The sequence below is a fragment of the Halichoerus grypus genome, chromosome 7 (genome assembly GCF_964656455.1).
Source record: "Halichoerus grypus chromosome 7, mHalGry1.hap1.1, whole genome shotgun sequence".
Lineage (NCBI taxonomy): Eukaryota > Metazoa > Chordata > Mammalia > Carnivora > Phocidae > Halichoerus > Halichoerus grypus.
Genome location: NC_135718.1, coordinates 85,273,681 through 85,297,813, shown reverse-complemented (window position 1 = coordinate 85,297,813; position 24,133 = coordinate 85,273,681). Strand labels below are relative to the sequence as shown.

Here is a 24,133-nt window from a genome sequence, read left to right as displayed (position 1 = left end):
GTACGGACAGAGACATCTTGCTAAAGGCTGGTCCAGTCATAATCTTACCTATTTCAGTAAAGCCTTTATATGTGACAGACTTTGACATTCTTTCTGAAAAATTCCTTTGGAAAACTTATCTTTTTTTATCTTCTCTGATAATATTTTTAATTTCTCTAGTGTATGTTAGTTTCCAAGTACCTAGACAGATACCCCATGCTGATGTTTAACATACTGTCAATTGTTGCCATCATCATTTATGTCCAGTGAGTCTGGCCTGTCATAGAAACATAAGGAATTTATGTAATTCCACCATAAAATGTTTTCTTTGTTCTGTCAAATTCCATGGAAAACAGAGTCAGACAAATGGGAAATGCCCTAAAAGTGGAACACATAGGAAGTTTTAAAACTAGAACAAAGGAAACAAACAGAGAACAGTTTTCTCCATTCACAAAGTTACAAAGAGAAAAATTTGGTCCCTTTGCATTAGCCTGCAAATTTGCAGTATGTCTTCTTCCCTCTCTGGACAAAGATACTTTCCAATGTAATGCAGACAAGATCCCACCAGACATCAATCTCCTCCTTCTGCCACTGTACTGGAGTTCTCCCAAATATCTGCCACTCCCAGATTACTACACTAGCAAGAGTGCGTTTTGCTCCTTCGTTCTGTAGATGATTGGAATGGCCCTCGAGAAGTAAGGAAAAATTCACATGCCTGCAAGGAAGAATTAAATTTAGAAGCTAAATCTTAAAAGATGAGAAAAATCATTGCAAAATAACATTATCATATTTATTTGCAATGTACATTTTATCTTAAATGATCTGCAACGTACAAGTATTTTATCCTTTTTTTAAAAAAGATTTTATTCATTCATTTATTAGAGAGAGAGAGAGAGAGAGCACGAGCAGGGGGAGCAGCAGAGGGAGAGGGAGAAGCAGGCTCCCTGCTGAGCAGGGAGCCCAACACGGGACTTGATCCCAGGACCCTGGGACCATGACCTGAAGCGAAGGCAGACGCCTAACTGACTGAGCCACCCAGGCGTCCCACAAGTATTTTATTCTTACGACATGAACACATATGGTAAAAAGACCATGATGGAAAGGATTAAGAAAAGCTGAAAATTCTCCATGTCAGTCGCAGAAGGAAGTGAGACAACTGTGCTCATGTAGTGCTTCCTTTAAAGATGTGTCAAGGTTCTAATTCTATAGAAAAGAAAGAAATGCTGTTTTTCTAAATGTTAATTATTAAAGTCCCCAACTCAAAATTTCCTTTAACCGCCTTCTCAAATGCTTAATTTGATAAAAGTCTTATTTCAGGTGTACATGTTGGATACATAAACCCACATAAATATATATGAAGGTACTCACTCAAAAATCTGTTCCTGTTTACTCTTCCCAAAATAGGAGCATCTTTTGTGTCCCTTTCAAAATCCAGAATTAAAGAGTGTCAAAGTAGTATTTTTCCTTTAAACCAAAACCAAAGGTACAATGACCTGTAAAAACGTTCAAGCACAACTGAAAATACTGTGTTGCTAATTTTACAAGCTCAAATTATACCCCAATGCAGGTGGCTTTGTCAATAAATCCATGACAGGAGCTGCAAATGTGGCCCCTCCCTCACCCCTGTCAGGAGAACTTCAAGAAGAAAAGATAGAAGCGCTTGTCTGAACATCCAGTTCCTTCCTTAAAATCCATGGATGTGCACAACGGGAATGTATCTCCAGTGCTAAAGGGGCTGGAGCAGTTCCCTATAGTGGGGCACAGCAGGCCCGTAAGTTCTCGAAGTCATGTGAGGTCAAACCAGCCTCCTGTCCTGCACACTCTCCTGCTACTCTTCTAGAAGGCCTCCACACCCGGGAAAGCTACACTTCCCCCAGAACGCGTCATCCCTGAGTAGTTCACACAGGAAAGTGTTGCCCTCTCTTTGGAAAACCTACACGTGTTTCTCTGGGACAAAGAGCCTTTTCCTGCTAGGAAGGCTGAGGCAGACTGCGTTCCCTCGCATGGGTAGATGTCACAGAAGTGATTTTAAGTAAATACTGTCCGCTCTCTTTCTGGGGACGGATGTAGTGCGTGCATACTGAAGAAACACTGCGCCACGCTGAACACTGATACAACAGTCACCCGTGATCCCAAAGCCGGGATGCTCTCTCAACAGGCCCGTGTATGTGCCCATGTTCCTCTTTTTACAACAGAACTGGGATTGTGCTTCCTGCTTCCTCCCCAGTGCTCAAGTTAAGCTTCATAAATATAAATTTTAACGGTTGCATAACCAAACATTCCCCTAATAACCACTTAGATTGCTTCTGATTTTTACTATTAAGAAACCTCAATGAATTAACCTTCATACATGACTTTTTCTACATATATGTTGTCATTTCCTTAAGACTCCCAGCAGTGGAGTCTTGATGCTTATTGTAAAGCTGCATGGTCTGTCCATCTGTACTCCACAAGCAAGGCAAGAATGTTCATTCTGACAAACCGTCAACATTTTTTGTTAAATCTTAACAGGTGAAAGGAGTATCTAAATTTACATTTCTTTGATTACTGGGAAAAGTAAATCTTTTTTTTTACATATGCTAATAATATATATGTCCTCTTTTGTGAATTGCCCTCTTGTCTATGAAGAATTTGGTCTTCTTATCATTTTTAAGAATTTATAATTCATGGATATCAATCTCATCATTTTTGATGACATTATAGTATTACTAGTTTGCTTTTTGTCTTCTCCTTTTGTTGTTAAGTTTTATGTCCTATAAAAATGACCTTATATTTAAAATATTCTTCATGATCAATAGGGGAAAATGCAGACAATTGCATTTTACAGAAATTAAAAATTTTATAATATATGGATATTCCTTATATAATTTCCAAGTCTGTCTACCAGTCATTCAAGTCATCATGGCATCACGTGAAGTCACTACATACAGGACGCATTTCACTCAGTTCCTTCACCAACACAGCAACTCTCACTTCCCAACAACCCACACCACACACACTCAAGTATGACCAATGCACACGAAATGTGCTTGTCCGGGAGGAAAGCCCGCGACACGTTTCATACGGCAAAGGAAATGGGAAAGTGAAGATGTATCGCTGAGGTCCTCCTACACAACTAAGCCAGGGGTCTTATTACCAGAGAATGAACTGTCAGTTAAGATACTAAATGATTTTGCTTTTAAAACAAAGGTTACACTAACAAGCATAATTAAAACTAATGGTCTTCAAAAGTCCTTCCCTGAGCGAGCCAATTTCAGTTAAAGGTATAACTATCAGGGCCCTAATCTATTATAGGGCAAAGTCTTTGCTCAGAAGAAAAGAAAAAACAAAATCCTGAGCTGCCAAATAAACATACAATAATTAAAATGCTGCTTTTATTTATACCCCAGAAAGCAAGTATTTACACTTAGTTTCCTTACACATAAAATCACAATGCTAATCAATATTAAAGGTCAGAAATCAGCTTTCCTGAAATTAATTTTCCAAGAGCACATAAGGTCCCTTTTTAAGAATCAGGGGCACCTGGTGGCTCAGTCAGTTAAGCATCTGACTCTTGGTTTCAAATCAGGTCAGGATCCCAGGGTCTTGAGATTGAGCCCTGAGTTGGGCTCCACGCTCAGCAGGGAGACTGCTTGAGATTCTCCCTCCCCCTCTCCCTTTACCCCTCCTGCCACTCACGTGCTCTCTCTCTCTCAAATAAATAAATAAAAATCTTTAAAAAATAAAATAAAAAGATCTTTTTAAGAATTAAAAAAACATTTAAAGGTTTTGCTTTCAAAAGTAAGTAAACTTCTTAAAAGTGTAACACTGTATTTCTACATGACTTCAGAGTTTACAAAAATGCTTTACCATAACGTGTTGTAGTTGCTCATTATAAGCCCTATCTCTCACCTAGGGTATCTGTGCCGAGAATATCATACTGATGAGGGAAAAGAAGGCAAGCTGAGGACAAAGCAGAAGCTGACACCCCACAACCCCCTCCCCCCATGGGATATATGTGTCATTCCTAAGGCACTCCTGGCTGCCCTAAAGGAAAAACAAATAGTTAACTTATAGAGATCACAATCCTACAAGACAGGAGTCTCCCTCAGTTTACAAATGTCTTAGCAATCTACAAGAACAAAGCATTCCTATCATCAATAACCTAGCTTCCAAAAGGAAATGGAGATACAATTAAATGCCCTTATAATCGGCAGCCCATTGAGAGATAATTGAAGTGGGCAGAATGTAATGTTCCTCCAGGAAGCTCCCAACTATCTTAATGTTAATGCCTTGCTAGAGGGGTAAACAACCTTAACTTGATAATGGCAAGGCCTCTGGTATCTCGTAGGTCCTCTTTAGCATATGAAAGTTCTTTGGAAACCTCCCTTTTCCCTTACCTCCCCCAATCCCATAGTATATAATCGGTCACCCCTCACAACCCCGGGGCAGCAGCTCTTTCTGCCCACAGGTCCCATCCCCGAGCTTTAATAAACCACCATTTTGCACCAAAACGTCTCAAGAATTCTTTCTTCGTCGTCGGCTCCGGAACCCCATCAATATGATTCGCTGTGAAGCTAATCACAGAGCAGAGCTCCTCCCCTGAAGACCTTTCCATAACACCCACTGCGCCTCCTTATGAAGCCACACCTCTGTAAGCGTAATGGGACCCACAGCACCTTGGAGCCAACCAAAGCATTAAACAATTAAGGACTCTGGATTAGAACTGAATAAAAAGCATTAGCCAAAAAATGTGAGGTTAAAAAATAATAATAATAAAGGCAAATTAACTTACTGATAACTAAGTTACGTTCAGATCAAAACACTCAGATGCTACTTTTACTTTCAGCTAGGCTAGATTTAAGCCTGCCGACACCCCTGCGGACAATGGTGTGGGTGTGGACACTGTCAGACCCATGGGAGCTAACAAAGTTAGTAAACCTTTCCAGAGGAAACACAGTAACAGCTATAAATATTTTTAATACACCTTTAAAAATACCCTCTAACCCAGAAATCCCATTGCCACAATTTACCCTATGACTAACCTAAAGTTCATCAAAATAATACAAACAAGTATATTTGTTGCACCATTCTCTATTTATCGAAGGAGGAGGAAGAGGAGAAAATAGAAACACATTCTCCATCAACAGGGAACCAGCTGAAAAAAGGTCCATTCCTATAACAGAATTTTATGCCAAATGTTTATTTAAAAATGTTTATCTTTATACGTCTCTATTTTTTTTAACTTACACTTGATGTCCTTGATTCTCTCCCGTTACCTGCCAGTTTTCAGAATGAGTTGGTCCCTTAGCACCCTCTAAATGTGACCAATGAGGACTGAGATCTCTTTCTCTTATTAACCAGTGCCTGGAGCCCAGCCCACACCGTCTCCCCTTCTCTCCTCTCTCTGGCTGTCCCTTTATTGCTGGAGGAGACACAGGAACTGCCCCAGAAAGCACGGGGAACAGCTCCACAGCCAAGGGTGGGTGGAGGGGAGTGATCTTGGGAGCAAGCAGCAGCACACCAATAAACTCATGCATCCATCCATCACGCACCACACACAGTGCTTTGGGCACAGTGAACCCTCAACAAGTATTTGTTTAACTCATGAATGTTGGAAAGCACTTAAAACATTCATGTATTAAGCACTTCAGCTGGGGGTGGCAATGAGTAGGAATATCATTGTCATTTTGGTAACAGTGGTTATACCCAAACCATCTATGTAGGATACTGTTAAGGTCCTTGGTATTTGTTCACTATTTATTTTAGGCTCTAGCTGTGTTTGTAGAACAGTGTAAACTTAGGAATGCACACCACAAAGCACTCTATTATATTTAAAGATAGTGACCCCTTAGGGTGAACAGCTACTGGCAAAAAGGAGTAAGGGAGGGAGGATCAAAACTCTTTTCCAATCGCACAGATGTTTCAAAAAACTACCCACGGGTTTGTGGATGCAGCTTATGCCTCTCAATTCTCATCTTCTTTTAAAAAGCCATCTAAACTCTGATTACTCTGGGTCCTTCTCTCTAGGCAGATCGATTTGTAAGACTTCCTAACAATGCCCCATTGTTTACAGTTGTTTCCAAACCATCCTTCAAGAATGTCTTTGGTTCACCCTGATTTTCAGGGACTCTAGTCTACCAGATCGTCTTTCACTGCTGTTTTCATTCCCCAGATACCCAGCTGGGCCTTCAGAGTGCTGCACAGCTGGCTCGGAGCTTCGTAGCTTGTCTTCAGCCTCTCCCCCTGGAGCTCTGCACCCCGTTCCACTGGCCTCCTTTGGGCTCCTTCTCTAACTGTGCACCCTCCAGCAGCACTTTGGGGCTGTGCCTTCAGGCTGGACCAGCTACCCTCTCTTCTTCACTGAGCTCCTGCTCTTTTTCTTCAAAGCCCAGCCCTAAGGCACTTCTCAGGGAAGCCTTTCAGGACCTCCCCAACCAGCTCTCCTTCCCCAGGCCTAGTCAGTTTGCAGGCCTGTAGCCAGAATCTCATAGGCTGGGAGGATCAAACAACAAACATTTACTTCTCACATTCTGGAGGCTGGGGAGTCCCAGGATCAGGGTGCCAGCATGCCAGAAGGAGGTTGTGGTGAGAGCCCCCTTCTTGGTTTCCTCACATCGGAGGGGGGATGAAACAAGATCTCTCCTGTCTCTTCTTACTAGAGCACTAATCCCATCATGAGGAAGCCACCCTCAAGACCTAACTATCTCTTAAAGACCCCATCTTCAAATACCAACACATTGGGGATTTGAGTTTCAACATATGAATCCGGGGGGACACAGATTTGCGGTCCATAATATCCCCTATCAGAGGGAATCACACTGCACATGTCTTTCAAGACACAGATTACAGGTGTCATTTACATTTGTGTGGGTGATTAACTGATGATCTACCTCCCCCACAAGACTCTGCAGTGATGTAAGAGCAAGGACGGTGCCTGTTGTTGCTCAGACCTTATTCCCAGTTCTTGGCATCTCTGCATCAACAACTATAAAAGGCCCTTTAGGGATGCTATTAATTCCTAACAAACTGGGCTAGAGATCCTATTTTTTAAAATTATTTTATTTTTGGAGAAAGAAAGAGAGTGTGCGTGTGAGCGGAGGGAGGGGGAAGGGCAGAGAGAGAGAGAGAGAATCTCAAGCAGGCTCCATGTCCAGTGCAGAGCCCGACACAGGGCTCGATCTCACGACCCTGAGATCTGAGCTGAAATCAAGTGTCAGACACTTAACCGGCTGAGCCACCCAGGTGCCCAGAGGTATTATCCCTACTTTAGAGATGAGGTCACAAGCTCAGAGAAGTAAAGCAAGGAGCTGAGGGCCAGAGTCCGAAGAAGCAGAGAGGACAGACCCGTGCCTCTGACTCCAGGGGCCACACTGTCTCCCTCTCCTTGCTGCTTTTACAGTCTCTCCACATACTTATCTTAATTTGTGTGCACGTAAAGTATTTCAAACATAAGAAAAAGAGATGGATATAACGAGTGCCCACGCCTTCATTTACCAGCTTTATAAACATCTTTAAAATCTGTCTTATCTGCGTTTTTTTCCCCCATAAACTGCTTTAAGTGGATTCCCCTGCGGAACATTCCGCGATTCTATTCCCTTTCTTCACGCCGAAGATGTGACCGCTATCCTGAACCTGGGGTTTTCATATGCAAGTATTTCTTGTACTATTGCGCCACGCGTATCCATACACAACAGGGTACCGTCGTGCACGTCCTCAAACTTCCTGTAAATGCCGTCACATCATGTGCACCACTCCCAAGTGATGGCTCGCACACAGCTCTACTTCCTCCTTCTAACTGCTACGGTTTATTCCACAGTGTGGAGCCATTAAGCTCACTCCCCTATCACTTTCGGTGGACACTGAGGAGTTCTGGTATTTTACAACTACTGACAGTGCTTCAATGAACCTATTTCTGCCTCCCATACATGCAGGTGATTCTCCAGCGGAGTGACCTTGAACAACACGGGTCTGAACTGCATGGGTCCGCTCGTACACAGATGTTACAGGACAGGACTGTATATGTTCTCTTCCTTATGATTTTCCTAATAACATTTTTCTTCTCTAGCTTACTGTATTGTACGAGTGCAGTACACAATACATACAACAATGTATTAACTGACAAGATATCAATCGGTAAGGCTTCCAGTCAATAGCAGGCTATTAGTAGTGAAGTTCTCTGGAGTCAAAAGTTACACAGAAACTTTCAATTGCCTGGGAAGTCAGCGCCCCCAATCCTTGCATTACTCACTAAGAAGTGAAACTGCTGGTGTGCACAGAAGAATCCGTGCACAGAAACTGCAAACCTGCTCACCAACATACGGGTAACTCCTTTCATTTTAATCGATTAAAGATACATCACATTATATACTCCAGAAGCTGAGTCTTTTCTGGCCCCACCAACACTGATCAACCAAACCTCTCCCCATATACACAGAGCAAGTGAGTAACGTCTATGAAATAAAATCAGTATCCAAACCAGGAAATTTATTAAACATTTGTTCTGTGTCAGTCACGATCCTAAGAATTTTATTCATTCATTCATTTAAGTAGGCCCCATGCCCACCGGGGAGCCCAATGCAGGGCTTTAACTGATGACCCTGAGATCAAGCAAGAGTTGGACGCTTAATCGATTGAGCCATCCAAGCACCCCTATCCTAAGAATTTTAAATAAAAAATACCTTTTCATTCTCATGACAACATTAAGAGGTTATTATCCCCCTTTGCTATCTGATAGATCAAGTTAGATAGGTAAGTGACTCTCCTTTGCAGAATTCTCCTGGCTGTTTTCACGTATTTTTGTTTTCTTCCAGGCAAGCTTACGTTCATGTACATATCTTAAAATGCAATAGCAAGATCAAGAGCTCTTCATTTTAATTCATAATGACAAGCATCTACCAACTGTCTTCTGCGACTATTTCCTGCCTCCTTGTCCCTCCAAGAGGCCAAAAGAAGTTCTTGCCACTTTCACTCTTTGTAGGCTCCAAGTACATAGAAAAAGAATGAAAAAGAGCCAAAATAGAGTTAGGATAATGTATAGTATATTCTATAGTTTAATGTTTTTAACACAGAGACAAAAAACATACAACTATACATATAACCTTAACTAGAGATAGAGCAAAAAATTTAAATTTAGGGCCCTCCATAAGTGCAAGGCCCAAGCTAACTGCCCCAGCGGCCCACCCCATTAAAAGCCCAGAATTCTCCCCCATTTTCCATTTTCATAGCACCCGCTCCACAAAATCAGTAAACCACAGTCACGGTTTCCTCTGGCCTGATAATGGTCTAATTCTCCCTCAGCTGTATTAGGAGCAGGTGTTGGAGCTCCTCCTGAGGGGCTTGCCACACCAGATTCATCTGAAAAGCTACAATGTGAATTTAGGTGCTCCCATCCCTCAAAATGTAGAAAGATCAAGAAGATAAGACCTCTCTGTTTTTCTTTATAACTGTTCCATCCTGTGTAATTTATTTGTTCTTCTGTAGCATCAGTCAACTAACCCTTCAGTTATGAGTTTATGCATCAGCTGCTCATGGTTCCTGCAGGCTTCAGCAGCTCCTCAGAGAGAAAGAACCCCCTGTCCACAGGCAGTGCTGGGTCAGGTCTTGGCTACACTCTCGTGGTCTTTTAAAGATATTAATTTTGTGCTACTTTAATGAAAAAATAAAAGCCTGCCACAAGACCAACTGATTACACACACAGACCTTAGCCAAGAAAAATGTATTTTGTTTTCTCCATCCTAAATACACTCAAATTGTCACCAGTATTTTTCTTCAAGATTTAAAATTGACTAGTTTTTAAGTTTTATGTGAATAATGGCTTTGTTAGTGCTATGGGAGACCTATGACTAACAAACTTCCAGTAAATATTTACATTCAAAAATATTTTTCTTTTATTAGTACCTGTGATTTAAAACAAACAACATCTTAGGCGTGAGGCATCCCTTCTGTTGGAAAATTACAAAGGTATCTGCACTTATTTGGATTATTGAAGGCTCAGAGCCTTTGAATTTAAGAAAATTTGCAAAATGCAAAGAGTCTATGTGGTTCTTTCTTTAAATGAAAATTGTAATTACACTAAGCAATTCATTTCTTGACAAAAGGAAGGTTTGAGTCTTCATTAAATCATGGGCATGAGAATTTGAGTCTTGGTTTCACATGGAAATAACATTCATCTTTTATTGGTAAATATATTAATTTAATCAGTTTACTGCTAAATACAAAAGATTATGAATTATGTAAATGCTTAAAATTATGTGACTGAAGAATGTAAGCATTTGAAAAATGTGATCTTAGGGAAAGCACATCTGAAAATTATCCTCAAGATGTTCCCTTCTGTATATATTATTACTGAAGAATTTCACTGTATTAGAAACCAACCAAACACAGCCAATCAGTAGCCAGGTAATCTATGATTTTCTTCTTTGGGAAATTCTACTAACGGACCTCACTGTTATAAGTTCATTTAAAAAAAAAGCACTACCAACAACATCAGTGCTTGCTTCAGCAGCTCAAACACTGAAATTGGAACAATACAGAAAAGATCAAATGGCCCCTGCGCACAGATGACATCCAATATTTTTCACGAAGCATCCCATATTTTTCTGAGAGAGAGAGCATGTGCGTGCGTGAGCTGGGGGGGGGGGTGTGGTGCGTAGGGAGAGAGAGAGAGAGAATCTTAAGCAGGATCCACGCCCTGCGCGACGCGGGGCTCAATCTCACAACCCTGAGATCATGACCTGAGCTGAAATCAAGAGTCAGATGGTCAACTGACTGATCCACCCAAGTACCTCTAGCAACCCTAACCCTAACCCTAAAAAATCATAAATACACAAAGCTATAGGTTGATTTTAATTTTTCTTTATTAGGTCTTTTTAATAACAAAAGTTAATAGATGCTTCTTGAAACAAATTAAACAATATAATGATAAACAAAGAAACAAACAACAAAGTTTCCAGATCCTATTCCAGGAGACAATTAATGCTCCATGCTCGTTCACAGATAAACATCTCATATGTAACATATATGTATATATGTTATATGTGTGTATATATCCCTACATTCCTCATATGGAGACATATAACACATAATACATAAACATACACATGCAGGGTTTTATTTTATTTTATTTTTTTTAAAGATTTTATTTATTTACTTGACAGAGACACAGTGAGAGAGGGAACACAAGCAGGGGGAGCGGGAGAGGGAGAAGCAGGTTCCCATGGAGCAGGGAGCCCGATGCAGGGGCTCGATCCCGGACCCTGGGATCATGACCTGAGCTAAAGGCAGACGCTTGACGACTAAGCCACCCAGGCGCCCCTTATTTTATTTTTGATAGGATAATACATACTACTCTGCAACTTGCCTTTTTCACTACCATCCTGGCCATGCCTTTGGTGTTAGATGCAGAGCGTACGCAGTCTGTGATGCCCCCAACAACTACCTTTATTCCCTTTCCTGATGGACGACGTTCAGACTCTTCCCAAATGCTTGCTGACCCTAGCCCCTTCCCTGTGGGCCTCCCTCTCATTAACCCCCTCTGCAACCAACACTCTGTGAGCGCTAGGGAGGACAGAAAAGTTGTTTTTTAAACCCAATTTTACATGTAAGGCTGCCCCTCAATGTCCCATATTTGAACATATTTAACATATTGCCTAGATAAATCTGCACAGAAAGACACTAACTTATGTTACATAGTAGTGAGAAGTCTATTATTTACAAGAAAGATGCCCGAGACAGAGAACCATAAACCCCAGGCTCTATTTCAGGTTTGAGATGAGCCACCAATGTGACACTGAGCAGTTACATAACTACGTGGAGGGCCATTTCCTCCCCCAAATAATGAACTGCTTGAACTAGATAATTTCTAGTACCTTCACACTAAAATCAATGATCCTATATTGTTCAATGAATGCAGCCTTTATGTCAGCCCAGAGAGGATAATTTACTAAAAGAATGTCTGCGTAACTCCCACAAAGAGTTTACTAACAAATGAACAGTGCAAACAATATTAAAAGAACAGGTATTTTAACAACTCAAGAAAGCAAATTATTTAAGTACTTCCATAAGAATATTATAATTACCTATTTATAACTTATATGCTAATCACAATTTTTAGTATGACTAAAAATCTCACATTATTATGTATGTTCGGGTCAGTTCCAATTATTACAGATTTTGAAGATGATAAAGTGTAGTCAGTGCTGAGCAGCTACCGGGAACCTGGCTGTATTTCCACCTCAGCTATTCAGTTTCTAGATTAAGTTCCTTCATTTAAAAACTTAAGAAGTACCTGAAGCTTTAGGATTCACTCACTCAGTAAAATGATATTTATCAAGCGTGTCCAGGGTGCTGGGCAGACACTGTGCTGTTCCAGGGCCACCACTGTGGGAAAGATCCACAGCCCCCGGGGCAGCCCCCCACCACTGGGACAGCATAACACCTACAGATCTGCACCCCAGACTGTTTTCTAATTCAAACTGGCCCCTCCATAACTGGACTTGACTCACTTAAATTTTAATATGTTTCTGTTAAAAGATTCGTGTGTCATTTTTTACAAATATTCTGCTGTGTTCTCTTTTTTGAGAGAGAGAGAAAGACTGTGGGAGCAAGCGAGAGCAGAGCGAGAGGGAGAGAGAGAGAGAATACTGAGCAGCCTTCATGCCCAGCGTGGAGCCCACCCAGGGCATGATCTCACAACCCTGAGATCATGACCTGAGCCACAATCAAGAGTCCCATGCTCAACCAACTGAGCCACCCAGGCACCCCTCTGCTGCATTCTTAAAAACAGAAAGGAAAGTTAGTGTTTACTTCAACTGGCAAGAGAGGCTTGGCTCACTGCAAATTTATAGGAAAGGGTGACAAGAAGTTACTTATCCATAAGTACCTTTAGTTCATGAGTGAAATGAAAATGTACCTGCATCTTAATTTACTTGATGTTTGTCTCATTCAAAAACATGTAAAACAGAAGGAAATACAACACGAACCCAAAACACTGCATGGATCCCATTTCTGAGGCCATGTGCTCCTGTGAGAGAAAGCAATGAAGACAAAGCCACCACTGACAAGAGATGAGGGTGTGCCTAGAAAGTGGGGGGGGGGGGGGAACAACATCCAGCGTAGAGAAAGACCCCCACTGGCCCCTCTGCTCCCCCCTCCCTACAGTCCTCCTGCTTAAGGCAAGGAACAGGTGGGCAGGCAGGGCCAGACACAGACCCACCGAGGCAAATACGAGTTTCCCTGGGTAACTCCTGCCAGTCCTCATGTGGGTCCAGTTCCTGGGGGGCCCACTCCTTGAAGAAGACACTGCATTATCATAAACCCAATAGGGGGCCCTGAAGTGACAATTCAAAGAGAAAACAAAAAAGTAACTTTGGGCTACAAGTGCAAAGACATTTTTGTCTTGCCAACTACACCTGCCTCTAACAGTTACTACCATGAACGCGTGTGTAAATCAGCAATACTAGGCTGATGCTGGAGCAATCTCCTCTTACCGAGATCAGCCAAACTAGGCAGCAGGGAATCTATGATACGACAACACTTTAACCACCCCCCAAGTAATTCTTAAACAACAGTTTTGGGATTTTAGCTTTGTACGTCTATACAAAGACAGAAATCCAGGGGCGCCTGGCTGGCTCAGTCGGTTAAGCAACTGACTCTTGTTTCAGCTCAGGTCATGATTTCAGGGTCGTGAGACCAAGCCCCACGTCGGGCTCCGTGCTGGGTCGGGAGTCAGCTTGGGATTCTCTCTCCCTCTGCCCCTCCCTCTGGTCGCACGCATGCGCACGCTCGCTCTCTCAAATTAAAAAAAAAAAAAAGAAATCCAAAAAACTTTATACTTTCAAACATTTAATCTTAGAAAAGAGTATGTAAACTGCTATTTAGTTTTTCTTTAAATAGGAAGGGCTTTCGAGACTGAAGTGCTTTAAATGTCTTGATTTTTCTTAGTTTTAAAAGCTACAGAATCCTGAGCGCCTGGGTGGCTCAGTTGGTGAAGCAACTGCCTTCGGCTCAGGTCATGATCCTGGAGTCCTGGGATCGAGTCCCACATCGGGCTCCTGGCTCAGCGGGGAGCCTGCTTCTCCCTCTGACCCTCTCCCTTCTCATGCTGTTTCTCTCTCCCTCCCTCTCTAATAAATAAATAAAATCTTAAAAAAAAAAAAAAGATACAGAATCCTGGCACTCTCCCCTTTTAAGCAGGGGGACAAAAAATTTAAATGTTTCTGTAAAGGGTTAAGGATACCATGTTGGAAGAAAACTTCTTTAAAACAAAAAATAATCAATTCCCAGCCAACTGTATGGAAGTCTTCCTAAACATAAAACTAACCCACTTGTAGCTTTGCGCAGTGGCAGTATCGTAGCCAATGAGGTTTATCTGAGGCACGATTATTGCTAATTGAAAACTAACCCACTTGTTTCTTTCCTAAGTGTCTAGTAGTATGACTCATTAGAAATTATATTGTGAATTCTATCCTAGAGATTACAATGCATATGCTACACTTAATACCCTTCAGGTAGAGAGAAAAAGCAAATACATAAAAGGATAGTTTCTTATTTTTATTTTTTTTTTAAGATTTTATTTATTCATTTGACACAGAGAGAGAGAGAGAGGAATCACAAGTAGGCAGAGTGGCAGGGAGCGGCAGAGGGAGAAGCAGGCTCCCTGCTGAGCAAGGAGCCCGATGTGGGACTCAATCCCAGGACCCTGGGTTCATGACCTGCGACGAAGGCAGACGCTTAACGACTGAGCCACCCAGGTGCCCCCGGATAAAGTAGTTTTTTAAACAAGTTCTAGGGATGAAATACGAGTTTATGAGCAAGGAGTTGTTAGTTTTAATTATATCAAGACAAAAATAGGCATTTCCTGAGGTTTAAGAAAAAAAAATCCACTTCATGAAAGAACATCATTAACAGCTGTTCTAAATTGTAAATCTACACCCTTTGAGGTCATTGGTGAATGAAACCCTACTGTTTTTTCCCCAGATTATTCACAGTTAATATAACCGGCAATGAGTCTGCAGGTTATCAGAAATTTCTAATCTTGCTCCTAAAGTTAGCTGCCAGCATTTTCTTATACCAACTTAGTAACAAGCAGCAGTGACATGGAAATTGTTTTTGTCTGACAATGGAGGCTGACAAATGTGAAAAGTGTGCCAGACTCTGCAAGCTACAATTTCTGTAATTAGAAAATCAGGAACCTTTACAATGGTGCTGCCCAAATCTGAGGTTTTTCAAATAAAAGAACTGTTTTTCGTACAGAGTAATTTTATTTTTATTTATGACTTTTTTTTACTGGAAAATGATCGTTCCTATTAATTGAATAATTTCTCTGGATTCAAGCTTTAAATGGCAAAAAACAAGAGTACTTGGGGCAGCTGGGTGGCTCAGTCGGTTATGTGTCCGATCTTGGTTTCGGCTGAGGTCAAGATCTCGAGGTCATGGGATCCAGCCCCATGTAGGGCTCCACGCTCAGCTCAGAGTCTGCTTGGGATTCTGTTTCCCTTTCCCTCTGCCCCTCCTGCTTGTGCTCTCTAAATCAATCAGTCAATCAATCTTTAAAAAAACAAAAACAAATAAAACCAAGAATACTTATATGTAGTCATATCTCATTTGGTTTGAAAATAAAATAGGAAGATATTGGAGAGGAAAGAACCACTTGTTCAACAAAATTTTATTTACCATCCACCTCATGCCAAATACTGGTTACAGCAGTGAGAATATGTATAGAGATAACACTGTAATGACTGGATTTACTCATTCATTCATCCAAATCCTTAAACAATGGATTTACCACTCAATGCCAAGGCTTAGACAAGATACTAGGGACACGGAAAAGCATCATGGAGCCAGGTTTCCGCCGTTGGGGGTTACAAACATGCTGAGACTAGAACAAATTGTGGGCTGCTAGATTTGAAGTGGGATGACGTGAACTGTTCACTTAGACACAGAGCTTTAATTCAGACACAGACGGAGGTATATTATACTCACACAGGTACGCATATTCCCTGGCTCAGACTGAGAGATCTGAGACCTAACAGGATCTAAAGCCAACAACATATTATTAGCAATGTGTACGCCAAGCACCCAGATCTTGCTTTTAAAATACCATTCTCCACAAAAAGGAACCAAGTCACCCTAGAAAAAGGCTGAGTCCAGGGCTGGGGCAAAGAAAGTACATGAAGAACTTAGAACATCTTGTTATACACCAAGAAGCAAGAAATTCTCCAAGAATTATGAAGACATTTCCAAAGGTCAGAGGAACAGTTAGTAGGTAGGGGTTCCCTCAGACCGAAGCTGGAATAATTCAAGCATTGAAATAATCAATGACAGTAAGGAATATAACTCCTTGAATAAAAGAAGAATCTATGAGCTTGAACTAAGACAAATTTTAAAAAGAAGAGAGGGAAGCTCTTTCTTAGAGCATAATACCAACGAACAGGGAAGATCTGGAAGGATGGATGCTACAACTATTGAGTCAAAGTTTGATGAGGAACAAGATATTTATAGCTTCAAAGCATCTCCCCACAAATTACATATTAATTACAAAGGGAAAACAGTAATTTTACAGTGGAGAAACTTGGTGGATACAATCTAACCGACTGACCAGATCAGTAATATTGGTACTGACATCACGAGGTACGAAGAAGGCCCAACATCCCTTCTCTGGCTTTCCTGCCAAAACTAGCAAACTTCAATTGAATCATGAGGACACATGAGACAAACCCAAATTGAGGACTATTCTACAAAATAATTGATTCCTACTCTTCAAAATATGTTAATTAAGGTCAAGAAAGTAAAGAAAGACTAAAGAACTGCTCCAGATTGAATTAAAGGAGGTCATGAGACTAATGTGGACCGTATGGCTTTGGACCCGAAAGAAACGGCTGTACCAGGCAGCATGAGACCGTGGACTGCAGGGGAGAGCACAGTAGTATATCAAGGCTAAATACAGAGGACTGCACTTTATAGGAGAATAGACTTCTTAGGAACTACGTACTGTATTTAGGGGTAAAGGGGCACGATGTCAGCAACTTATTCTCAAAGGGTTCAGAAAAACATTATGCATGTATAAAAAATTAAAAATGGGGCACCTGGGTGGCTCAGTTGGTTGAGGGTCTGGCTCTTGACTTCGGCTCAGGTCCTGATCTCAGGATCCTGGGATTGAGCCCTGTGTCGGGCTCCATGCTCAGCAGGGAGTCTGCTTGGGGACTCTCTCTCTCTCCCTCTCCCTCTGCCCAGACCCTCATACGCACACACATGCAATCTCTCAAATAAATAAATAAATCTTTTTAAAAAAATTAAAACTTAGTAAACAATTGGTAAATCTGGGTAAACAGTATATGGGATTTCCTTGTACTAATTTTGTTAACTCTTCTTTAAGTTTGAAATTATATCAAAATAAAAATTACAAACAAATGAAACACTATAGTTTTAATCCACTCATGAATGTAGTCCTTCGGTTGACAGTTAAGACTTTATAAATGTCACACAGTGGACAAAGATGAACAGAACACAGATTCCTACCCTTGAGGACATCTCAGTCTTGAAAGGGTTGCTCAGCCTTTCAGAAAAACAAATTGTAAAATAATCTTTTTTTTTAAGATTCTATTTTTTTAAGTAATCTTTACACCCAACGTGGGGCTCGAACTCACAACCCCAAGGTCAAGAGCCATATGCTCCACGGACAGAGCCAACCAGACACCCCTAAAATTATCTCATTACTACTCTCTTCTAATGCAGCCAAAATACCTCACAAGGAAAACATATTGTGAAGGACATGAACATTTTCCCTACTGTACCAGAAGTTCTATAATAAACATTCCTAAAAATAAATAAATCTATCTCCTGAGAAGAGAATTTTTGCTTTAAAAATATTTCTGTTGTAACATGATCTATATTACAATAACATTAGTAGAGAATTCAGGGCATGTGGCTTTACTAACACCAAATATTTTTAAACGCCCAATTAATCATTCACTGTGGTGAATAAATTTTGGAAGAACAGTAGGATGATGACCAGGAACACCACACAGTGAGAAGGTGAAATGTTTGGGAAGGAGAGGGCTTGTCGGTGTTAACTGGAAGCTGAGAGAGAGCACTTCAGCAAGAGACGGGTGCAGACATCCACCAGAAGGACAGCTGAAGAAATGTGCCCGAGAGTCATTAACACGTGCACACGTGCTGGGCAGCTCTGACTTCATAACCAGACCAAGCCAAGGGCAGTGATGGCCCCACAGGGAGGCAGAAACAGCGCCGTGAGCAGTCTCAGGCACATGCTGTGTGCTGAGCGGGGTCCCTGTCGCGCCCCGCACCCCCATCCTGACACAGAGGAAGGGACCAGGCCAGGATGTGACAGCGATGGGATTCAAATCCAGGCTCACTGACTCAGAAGCCATGCTCTTAAACACTACATACCCTACGTTTCATGGCGTAGGAGAACTTGTGTCAAATACCTGAGGATCTCCCGTGTGCACAGACTGACAGGCACTCCGTAAGAAACAGAATCCCTGATACTGCAGAATTTCCGGTCTAGAATATGTAAATGGCTGGAACAATAGTCAAAGCACTAGTAGGCTTCTCTAGAGTGAAATGTGTTATCAGCAATTGGAAGTTACGAGAAAATAACCACTAATGGCTTATAAGTCGGGGGTGAGGGTGCCCTTGGGATGAAAATGCAGAGTCACCACAAGACCAGAGAACTAGGGGTGGAATGCTCCCAGCCACGCTGGGTTACGATTGGACTGACTGTACTAAGGTCTCTAAAGGAACACAGTAATTCAGAAGACAGGATGGCAGCCACGGAAGCCAAGAGAAGACAGGGGCTGTCCCAGAGGGAGGGCTCCTTGGCCCAGAGACAGCCACACTCTGGGGACAAGTGTGGCCTCAGTGTAGGAATGGATGGAGCCTGGTTTCATCAAATATCTGAAATTTAATTTTTACTTTCATCAAAACAACCTATTTACATAGTTTTAAAGGTAGTTCTACAGGACCTGTATTGGGGGCAAAGTGGTCCCCTGTCCCTCCTTGCTTCCGCTACGCTTTCTCCTCGTTCAATATCTGCAGGTCACATGTTCATAACTGCTTTCTAAAATTTTTTAAGTGGGCTCCACGCCCAATGTGGGGCTCGAACCTATGACCCCAAGATCAAGAGTCATGCACTCCACTGACAGAGCCAGCCAGGCGCCCCATGCTTTTTAAGTCTTTCTACTCCAGGCATTACATACGGACTTCATACAGACGATATGGATGTAGCTCTCCAGAGCATCCCCCCACCTTCTCCGCACATCACACCTGTTCACTAAATCAGTACTGTTCACATTACAACTAAATAGCACCTAAATATTATTCCCAAAGGAATCGCTTATAGAACGACGATCACATTTCCTTTTTTGACAACATGTTTCCTTCTGATCTGCGGCCTCCTACTTTTCTGCACATATTCTCAATACAAGGATGATTCGGTGACAACACCTCCAGGCCTGTGACATGTGTACATTGGACAGTGACACGCACCTGGACAACAGTGGTCTCCCTGAACCTGTCCTGGAGGTCCTCCTGTCCGTCCCGGAGTTCCTCCTGTCCTGCCCTGTCCATCCCAGAGTTCCTCCTGTCCTGTCCTGTCCTGGAGCTCCTCCCGCCCTGACTATCCTGGAGTTCCTCTTGTCCTGCCCTGTCCGACCCAGAGTTCCTCCTGTCCTCTCCCGTCCTGCCCTGTCCATCCCAGAGCTCCTCCTGTCCTGCCCTGTCCGTCCCGGAGTGCCTCCTGTCCTGTCCTGTCCATCCTGCCCAACAAACACCAGCCCGGCTTCCTCTAGCTGCACCTTGTTACCTCCATTTCCACTTTATTGTCTGCCTCCCCGCCTGTTGAAATCTACTTTGGGGAAGGTAGTCTCCATTTGATGTCCCAGCCCTTCTACTGAATTAATAATCTTCCAATATCCAAGAGCCCTATTTATTCTGTGAATGATCCTTTCTGGAGCCCCTGTTGTTCCGTAGACACAGAGTCTTCTCTTATCTGAGGATTTTAATTACAGTTTCTTTGAAATGTCTTTTGCTCCTTTATTGTTTCTGTTCCTTTCACATTCTTTTTTAATCTTCCTCTTTGTTTTGGTTTCTTTCATGTGAGAGACTTTCCCCCAGCACGTCTGTCCGAGTTAAGAGTGAGACAGCAGAGACATAAGCAGTGGCCGTATGTCGATGGCAGAACTGTTTCTCTTCCCTAGAGAGACATCCTCCATTCTCCTGTGTGTGTGTGTGTCTGTTGGGGGTGGTGGGAGGGGGGAAGCAATAAGCCTGGGAGCCTCTGTGTGTTGGCCAAAATTGGGCAGAGAGCATTGCAACGCAGTATGCAGACTCTGATTCGATTCTGTTAAAACGTTAAGTCAGAACGTGTTACTCAAACTCATTCTGAGACAAAGCAAGTCCTTACAATAGCCAGCAAGGCCCTCCGTGATCTCCACTGCCCGGTCCATGGCCCTTCAGTACTTCTGACCTCACCTCCATTCCCCTCCACCAGCTAACCTCCTTGATGCTTCAGTCTTGCGTCCACCTCAAGGCCTTTGCTCTACCTGTTCCTCTGCCCCGAACACTCCCACCTCCAATCAGCAAAACTCTTTCCCTCTCCCAATGCATTGCTCAAATAGACTCCCACTCTGCCACCTCGTTTTAAACTACAACCCTTCCCCCCAGCACTCACAACTTCCCTTATTCTAAGTTCTTCTGTAAGTATTTATCACTTCTAACATCCTAGGCAAACCACTTTACTACATCTACTGTTCACTGTTTATCTCCTCCCACAAGAAAAAAAGCTCCTCCAGAGCTTTTTTGGTCTGTTTACATCACTCATACATACCCAATACCTATTGTGGTATTCATCCCTCTCCTTAACTGTGCCCAGCTGAAGGGTTCTGAAAATACAGCACCAGTCTTCTGCTAGAGTGGGGAAAGGCAGTCCCCTGGCCACATGCAGCAGAGACAGGAGCCCAGGAACCCAATTTTCAAACAATTCTCCTGTTCGCAGGTCCTGCAATATGTTCGCCCTCCAAGATACCCTGCGCCCTCCATGTCTGTGGCCTCTAGGGATGCGCCCTTCAATTACCTGCTTCTACCTTGTTCTGTCTTCTCTGCTCTGCTGAACCCATCAGTGCTGGTCCATCCACAGTCCAGCCTCCAAAATGCTGCTCAAGTTTCTTCTACGGTTGTCACCCTCTATTCCATTACAGTCAGTTCAGCCAGAGTTCTGAGTTTTGAGAGAGAGAGGGCGCAAGTAGGGGGAGGAGCAGAGGGAGAGAGGACCCTCAAGCAGACTCCCCAGTGAGCATGGAGCCCCACACGGGGCTCGATCTCACAACCCCAAGATCATGACCTGAGCTGAAACCCAGAGTTGGATGCTTAACTGACTGAGTCACCCAGGCACCCCCAGAATACAGCTGGATTAAAAAAAGAAGGGGGAAGCCTAAAAAAAAAAAGATCTATAAGATAAATATAAATAGATAGGCAAGTAGGTAGGCAGGTGGATGGGTGGGCAGGCAGACAGACTCGACGGAGACAGACAATTCACAATAAATATAGAATGGATCATTTGTTGAGTACCAAATATGCCCTAGGCCTTACATAGGCACCCATACCTACCATATCGTTAATCCTCACACCAACTCTGTAATGTTATGCTATTTTTTATATATATATAAAAAAAAAGACTAAAACTAAGACTCAGAGATCTTACACCACTGGCCTAAGGTCAGAGAGCCAGCTGAGACAAAGCCAAAACTGCCCAATTCCAAGTTCCATGATTTTTATTCTCTACACACTGTTTTTCCATTAATACAGTTTAAAATGTGAAATGAATACATTCTGATCTGATTTTAACAGAATGTTAAATGGTGATAATATTTTGAATGTTTGTCCCAAAGTTCTATTACTTTTATAACTTGCAATAAACATTAAAACATACTGTCCACCCAATTCAACATTCTGTCCCAAAATGGCCAGTGGCATCAGTCGATACCCTATGGTAGGAAAGAGCTGCTTTCCATCACACTAGCTTCAAAACCTTAGGGCCAATCCCCAACACAGCCTTGTTTTTCTGGAAGACCCGCCCCACGCCGATCCTCTGCTGCACCGAGTCTACAAGTGAGCCCACACCCACCAGCCCGACAACAAAGCCCAGTTATGTCAGGGTAGGGAAGGCCTCCACCTCCAGCCGCTGGAATCTCCAGCACATGATCACGCCTTCTCCTGGGAAAAGGCAAACACTGCCTTTGGGTTCAGAAGAAGAAAATTAAAAACAGTGAGCAGCCATACCTGGATTAGTAATAAGTGACAGCAACACAGCCAGCAATTATTAGTTTCATCTGGGCCGGAAGGAGTCTCGGTGCAGGAATTCTTGGCTGCAGCTCTGCTATTTGCTGAGAATTCTGAAAATTAAACACTGGTCCCCTCGGAGTGGAATGTGCCTATGCAGATCTCAGGAGCGTGCCAGCCGTTGCAGCCAGGGGTTTATATGAGATCTAATGAAGGACTACACGTCAGAATAAAGTTTTCAATTTTTCCATTTGAACTCAATAAAAAATAAATGACAGTCATGCGTTCAAAATATTCACACCCTGGAGCTGCCAAGCTAAATAATTTAGTATCTTTTTGAACAGAAAAATCTTTTCCCCCAGGACATATTTTTCAAAATGCTAAATGTTCTGTGAGCTCAGCCCTCCTTCTGCAGCCAGCGGCATACTGTTTTTGAAATTGGAGAATGATGGTCTGCCTCTCCCGTAACTGGAGAAAAATTCCAGTCCCATTAGGTAGGAAGCATTCAAATCACATATCCTTACAGCTTACAAATGATGATATTCTTAATATTATGCAAAATCTGAATTAGTGAAAGTATCTTCAAAAGGTGGGGAGCAAAATGTGCTTTGAAATAAAAAAAGGAAGCCTTCCATACTACAAAATTAAGCTAGTCAACTCTTTAAATTTTGTTTCATTAAGCATGAGAAGCACTTAGTAACCAAGTAAGATTAATTGCAAAAATCAGGACGGCCTGGTTTAACGAAGACCGGGCCTGACTGAGGCAGCCCGGGACGGGCATCTATCTGCTGGCACCCAATAACCATCTCCACGTGTTGATCCTGCAAAGGTTCAGACTCATTAGTGGCTAAAATCTGTTGCTTTCTACATAGTTCTGAGTGTTGGTTACTTCTATACATATTCTTAATGAAGATGATGCAGTTTTTCACTTAGAAAATTGAAGAGTATCTTTCAGGGCTTTCAAACGTTAATCAACGTTTAAATCCATCATTTCTAACAGCTCTTACTTTCCTCGCTCTCTCAGTGTGGAAGTCAACTCTTACACTTCCTTTCCCTACTTTCCTTGTGTGAGAAGGGCCGAGGAGGACAGGACAGGGAAGCCCAGGTGAAAAGGTCCTGTGGTGGCTCCTTGTCACATGCAGGAACTCCTCGGGAGCTGGTGCACACGCTCCACGGGGGAAGGGTCCGTGACAAAGAGGCAAGAACTTGTCCACTGTTTTCAAGTTCTTTGTTTGACTTTGTAGCAGCTCCCTAGTTAAGGGGAGTGGGGTGGGCAGAGCTCCCCTCTCCCCCACGTCTCTGCACACTTGCTCTCATTGGCAGCCCCGAGGGTTGTCTGGGGGGGTCCCTGCGCCATCCAGACAAATCTGAAAATGATTTACACTGAACTGTCCCAGTTCCTCGGGACACAGACAGGACTGTTAATGCTCTGGAGCAGCCACTCTCCTAGTCCCCCAAATTTTGTTCATCGAAAACATTTCAACATCCCCACTTATCCCTCAACGCTCAGCTTTCAAAGCACAGTCTTCTGGATAAGCAAAATATTACCCAAATACCACAAAAACAAAAAAAAAGGAAAGCAAACAAAACAGTGAATTGGAAAATTTAGGCTGGACAACAGGATCTCTTCTGATGAACCAGAGGGAAGGCACTGAAGCCCCCGTTTCAGCAAGTGAAAGGCCCACACTAGACTGGTCGGCAGAGACTGGAGTGCAGAGCTGTCTCCAAGATGCAGCTCCGGGCACCAGCTTCCACAACTCAGCCCTGTCGCATCAGGGACATGGGGGCAAGAGAAACAGACCATCTGTTCCCACCGCCTTCCCGCACAGGCTGTGGCCAACACTCCTTGCGTATGAGTCCACATGTTTGCATTTCC

At 42.7% G+C, this 24,133-nt stretch overlaps 1 protein-coding gene, 1 non-coding gene and 1 pseudogene across 13 annotated transcripts in view; 2 read left to right on the top strand and 1 right to left on the bottom strand.

Moving 5' to 3' along the window:
- The window catches only part of DISP1 (dispatched RND transporter family member 1), a 179,284-nt gene that overhangs the window by 104,488 nt on the left and 50,663 nt on the right, over window positions 1-24,133 (bottom strand). The window lies entirely within an intron of this gene.
- LOC118546321 (U6 spliceosomal RNA) lies at window positions 10,450-10,559 on the top strand (annotated as a pseudogene).
- Window positions 14,290-14,432, top strand: LOC118546320 (U4 spliceosomal RNA). The gene has a single exon (XR_004922536.1). It is a non-coding gene; the product is annotated as a U4 spliceosomal RNA (small nuclear RNA).